General features: G+C 39.9%; 1 non-coding gene across 1 annotated transcript; it reads right to left on the bottom strand.

The window, feature by feature from the left end:
• Window positions 1-3,857: 3,857 nt before the first annotated feature.
• trnak-cuu (transfer RNA lysine (anticodon CUU)) lies at window positions 3,858-3,930 on the bottom strand. The gene has a single exon. It is a non-coding gene; the product is annotated as a tRNA-Lys (tRNA).
• Window positions 3,931-6,287: the final 2,357 nt, after the last annotated feature.

The raw sequence follows: 6,287 nt of genomic DNA, 5'->3' as shown, positions 1-6,287 counted from the left end.
CAGGCAAACAATAGACAATGAGCAGAAGGTAGACTGAAGTAAAGTGTCGTCAAATAAAGGTTTTGTAAAGTGTGGTTGCCATAGTACATAAAAAAAACTTGTAACTAAGTGACATTAAAATTAGATTATGTAATTAAAGCAAAAGCAGGTAACCATAATATAAGTTACATTCACCTGTGACCATGAATAATATTGAAAAAGTAAGTACTTGTGATGGAAAAATATAAAGATATACAGGGAGTGTGTGAATTAAATGAAAAACAGGAACAGAAACTACAACACTATCAGGTAGTGCAGGCGTTGTAGAGTCTGACAGCGGCTGGGATGAATGACCTGCGGTACCTCTCCTTCTTACATGGGGGGGGGGTATCAGGCTGCTGCTGCTGAAGGAGCTGCTCAGGGACCCCACAGTGTCGCGTGGGGGGGAGGTGTTGTCCATGATGGATGTCAGCTTAACATCCTTCTCTCCCCTGCATTTGTATGTTATTCTCACAAACCGAAACAGGAAAACAAACTTTGTATGAGTTAATTGATTATTCTGGTTAGGTTTAATGCCATTAAATGACTTTTTTTCAGTGGTCAAGATAATCCGATATTTTAACCTTACAATTGACTATACGTGTGTGTGTGTATAAATGTATATGAATGTACAGTATGTATATATATGCATATGCATGTATATATACAGTATTTGTATATATATGTACAGTATATATGTATATACAGTATGTATATGTATATATACATATGTATATATGTGCGTATATACTGTATTAATGTGTATATATGTATTATATAAATATGTATGTATAGATATACATATATATGTCTATACATACATATTTATATACATACAGATTGGTGCTCAACCACATAACCGCTTAATGCACAACATGAGACTTATAGCCTACAAAATAAAAAATGTTTAATATATTACACGGAAAAAGAGTATTTTACAACGAGTGGTGTTTATTGTCAAAACCCTGTAAAAGAGAGTGTCATCCGCGAGGCAAATTAATCACAAAACTACTATTACTTCTTAGTGGAAAAATCAAGTCTGTGTTTTGGTAAAAATATTTTGTATCAAATGTTTCCTGTTATCAAATAATATCGAAAAGCTGAATCTGGCAGTGGAGCCATGGAGTCAAGCTTAATTTCCTTGATGGAACATTTCTAGAACTCTGTTATACGAGGCACGTTGGTGTAGGGGTATGATTCTCGCTAGAAAGCTGATCTGAGTTGATTACAGTTACAAAATGTGCAAGTTCCTTACAATTCTGCTGTTATGTGTGATAGAAAGATTTAAGTATGAATGTTTGTAAAATGTTTTGTGTCAAAAGTAGTCTGTCGTAAAATATAATCGGAAAGCTCAATCTGGCAGTGGAGCCAAAAAAACACTACATACCAAACAAACTACTTGACCACTGCCTTTCTATTCACCGACAGATTGCAGCCGCATTTCCTTGATGCAAAATTGCTAGAACTCTGTGTTTCATAGCTCTTTGGTCTATAGGTATGATTCTCACGTTGGGTCCAATAGGTCCCGGATGAGACCACTTGGCATAGAAGTAAAAGCATGGATTAAATAATCTGGTTTATTTATTGAGTTTGATGGAAAGAGTGTCATCGGCGTGGCAAATTCATCACGATTTTACTATCACGTTTTACTGACAAAATCAAGTCTGGGTTTTGGTAAAAATATTTTGTATCAAATGTTTCCTGTTGTCAAATGATTTTGGGAAACTGGATTGGGCAACGGAATCATGAAAAGACCCCATGCCAATCTACTTGACCATAGCCTTTCAAGTCAGTGACAAATCCAAGCTGCATTTCCTTTTTACCAAAATTCAAGTTCCAATTTTGGCAAATGTAGTCTGTCGTCCAATAGATGGTGGAAACTAGGCTTATCTGCTGTCACTTTTGACCGAAAAATTCAAGTTCTAATGTTGGTAAAATGTTTTGCTTCAAAAGTAGTCTTTCGTCCAATAAAATCAGACAGCTCAATCTGGCAGTGTTGCCATAAAAACACTACATGCCAAACAAACTACTTGAACATTGCCTTTCGAGTCACTGACTGATCACATTTACTTGATGGAAAATTGCTAATAAGAGGTTTTTATGTGGCTCGTTGGTCTAGTGGTATGATTCTCGCTTCGGGTGTGAGAGGTCCTGAGTTCAACTCCTGGACGATCCCTGATGGCAGGAGCTGTTATAATCCTAATCTGTAATTTAAATCCAGTTTATCGTTAATTTAACACAGATTAGGAGCAAGCAATGTGTTGGCAATTTTTCATATCCTGCTTCAACTGCACGCAATAGAAAAAACTGGGTAAAAATGTGAGGAACAAACAAGCAGGACATCACTCTCCTTGTTTGTTGGTCTAGGTTTATGATTCTTGCTTCGGGTGCGATAGGTCCTGGATGAGACTACTTTGCATTGAGGTGGAGGTATGGATTGAATAATCTGGTTTATTTATTGAGTGTGATGGACGAGAGAGTGTCACCTATTTGGCAAATTCATCACAATATTACTATTACTTTTTACTGGCAAAATCAAGTCTGTGTTTTGGTAATAATATTTTGTATCAAATGTTTCCTGTTGGCAAATGATATCGGGAAACTGACTCAAGCTGCATTTCCTTTTTACCAATATGAATGTTAACCTGCAGTTCTGGAATGTTAAATTGCAGTTCTGGAACAATAGGTTGAAGTTTTAGAATTTAAACATTGCATTGTCACCAGACTTTAGTTTGATCTGAGGAACAGGAGGTCAGCACAGGCCATGATCATAGAATGCAGGCACATTCTAGTCTGGTAAATTGCAGGGATTTTTACACCACTGGGATGGAACTGCTAGTCTTGCAATTGACGGCCGACCTGCCCCAATACAGCCATCTGATACTGTGAAGAACTGAGGGATTTCCATTCTCTAAAATGCCACCACCCAACGTGGGGCTCAAACCCACAACCCTAAGATTAAGAGTCTCATGCTCTACCGACTGAGCTAGCCAGGCACTTCTCAAGTTTAGTTCTAGAATGTTAGGTTTAAGTTCTAGAATGTTAATATTCAGTTCTAGAATGTTAGGTTTAAGTTCAAGAATGTTAAGCTGCAGTTCTGGAATGTTAAGTTGCAGTTGTAGAACATTAGGTTGTAGTTTTAGAATATTAAGAGTTATGGTCCTAAAATGTTACTTACAGTTCTACAATGTTATGTTGTAGTTCTAGAATGTTAGGTTTAATTTCTGGAATGTTAAACTGTCAATCTAGAATATTAGGTCAAAGTTCAAGAATGTTAAGATGCAGTTCTGGAATGTTAAGTTGCAGTTGTAGAACAACAGGTTGTAGTTTTAGAATTTTAAGAGTTATGGTCCTAAAATGTTACTTACAGTTCTACAATGTTATTTGTAGTTCTAGAATATTAGGTTTAATTTCTAGAATGTTAAGCTGTCAATCTAGAATGTTAGGTCAAACTTCAAGAATGTTAATCTGCAGTTCTGGAATGTTAAGTTGCAGTTCTGGAACAATAGGTTGAAGTTGTAGAATTTTAAGAGTTGCGGTCCTATACTGTTAATTACAGTTCTAAAATGGTACATTGTTGTTCTAGAACGTTAAGCTGCAGTTCTAGAACAATAGGTTGAAGTTTTAGAATTTAAACATTGCATTGTCACCAGACTTTAGTTTGATCTGAGGAACATGAAGTCAGCACAGGCCATGATCATAGAATGCAGGCACATTTTCGTCTAGTCAATTAAAGGGATTTTTACACTGGGATGGAACTGCTAAGACAGCAAATCTGCCCCAATACCGCCACCTGATACTGGGCAGAACTCAGGGATTCACACTTTCTAAAACACCACCGCCCAACGTGGGGCTCGAACCCACGACCCTGAGATTAAGAGTCTCATGCTCTACCGACTGAGCTAGCCAGGCACTTCTCAAATTTTGAGTTGCGGTCCAAAGACTTTACTCAAAAGTTCTGAAATGTTACAGTTCTAGAATGTTACTTGGCAGTTCTAGAATGTTAGGTTGAAGTTCTAGAATGTTAAGCTGCCATTCTACAATGTTAGCTTTAAATTCTAGAATGTTAGGCTGCAGTTCTAGAATGTTAGGTTGAAGTTCTAGAATGTAAAGATGCAGTTCTAGAAAGTAAAGCTTTCATTCTAGAAATTTGAGTTGCAATTCAAGAACAATAGGTTGAAGTTTTTGAATTTTTATAAGTTGCGTTCCCAAAAGGTTGCTCATAGTCCTAAAAGGTTACATTGTAATTCTAGAATGGTAAGCTGCAGTTCTAGAATGTTAGGTTTAAGTTCTGCAGGCAGAGAGAGAGCTCATGAAGGTGGGGTAGAGAGAATGAGTGTCAGTGGTACACCCGACAGCCAGCCTTCGCATGAAGTACCAGATGTCCAGCCGTATGTGGAGGTCCGGCCACTCTCCAAACCTTGTCTGCAGCTTGCTGGACCCCTCACTGATGCAGCAGCCACAGTCCACATACAGCAGCAGTGGGGGTGCGATAGCTGACTGGCGGTACCGCTCCATCACCCCTGCCACCATCCTGTCCAGTCCTGGCCCCTCCTGCACTGTAACCACACTGGTCACGATCTGGCCAATCTCGTTTCCAATAGAGGTGACCCGGAGACCAGTCCCCCTGCCGTGGCCAGCCAGCTTCTTTGTGATCTGAAATTTGACAATAGTGATGTTAAACAAAATCTGTAATTTGAACTATCTACAGCAGCCAAGTGTACATAGATTAATTACACTGTACACATTTAAAATATCTACCAATGTGATATTACGATTGACAATAGCATGAATGGCATATATTAAGAACGTGGAAATCTATTACACAGATTATTTATTACCTGTTTGGTTGAGTCCATCTTTAAGATAGAGCCAAATGTGGAGGTGATGCTGGCCTTGATATGGTCCAAGCGGGAGAGGATGTCCCTGCCATAGACGGTCAGCAGCCAGCGACTGGTGGGCACATCAATGGGCTCTGGGGGCTCCTGGCACACCACTGGGAAGAGGCTTGGCCGATCAACAAAGTTAGCACACTCCCCAAGATATTGTGCCAACCTGTTCAGCCATTCCTCCCCATGGTTTTCCCTGAGCTGTTTTACCAGACGTGTTGGACTGTTGCCCAGAGTCCGGTCACGCTTGCATGCGAATGACACGGATATCACAGGCATACCTGAAAGGCACATGTAGCTCTTATTAGTTACACATTAATAGAAGTCATGTAAAAGCTATCACACTCGAAACAGATTCACTCACTGGTGGGTCAGGATCAGCTGGAACATTTTCTGGTGCTGCAGGTCCAGCTGGTTCCGGACAGTCTGAGGTTGACAAGTAGTTCAGAGAACACACAGTGCACCTGAGTGTCTCTGTCACCATCAGGTAATACCTGGCGATGTCCAGGACCTTCTGAGCCCTCTTGTGGACACCGTAGCCCGTCAGCGGCTTCCCTCACTCAGGGCATTTAAAAACAGATCACCTTAGTGCCGTGAAATCCACAATTACAGGCCACTGACCCTCCAAACAGAGTGGTCTGTCCACGGGCATGCACTCACTGCATGGGACATTTCTCAATCTGAAACAATCACAACCCTGGGGTATATAGTATTTTGTTTTATTCATGGTATCTGCACTATTGTATGGTATATTTTTTGAAGTTATCATTATTTATTGCTATATTTTACCTTCTGATAGAGGTCATGCCCCTTCCGCTGCTTAGGGGCTGGTCTGTTGCCTCCAGAAGGCCAAACCCCTGAGCCGGCACACGCCCTCAACCTTGCCATCCACTCTCCTTCCCCCATGGACTTGTGGCTTTTAGGCTTATTGCTCATCTAAAGGCAACATGAATATGGACAACAATATACAATGAGCATTCTTTGGACAATACACTGAAACTACAGCACAAACGCACACCTACTATGACAGCTGCATTATCAAAGTTACTTTTAAATGTCTGATTTTAAAATCAATCATTTTGCTGGTGGTTTCTTGGTCAAAGCAACAAGCTTGATCGTTGACATGCAGTTGCCACCAAGTATTACAAAACTGTTTGGTGGGGCTGTATGTATTTGCTTGTATTATATTAAGTGACCTGCATACCAATGATAGTGATGATTAATATGTACAGTACATGGTTTGCAGAACTGTACCTTCTGATAGAGGTAAGAGCTCAAGTTGAAGTTGAGCTGCACATGTATGCTTATCAGGATATTTTCCTGTTACTCAGAAATTGGGGAAGCTTGATCATTCGGAAATGTAGAAGCTGGTTGTGCATC

This window comes from Etheostoma spectabile, unplaced genomic scaffold (genome assembly GCF_008692095.1).
Source record: "Etheostoma spectabile isolate EspeVRDwgs_2016 unplaced genomic scaffold, UIUC_Espe_1.0 scaffold00018811, whole genome shotgun sequence".
Lineage (NCBI taxonomy): Eukaryota > Metazoa > Chordata > Actinopteri > Perciformes > Percidae > Etheostoma > Etheostoma spectabile.
Note: the sequence above shows the minus strand (reverse complement) of the source record. Positions and strands in the feature narration are given on the sequence as shown.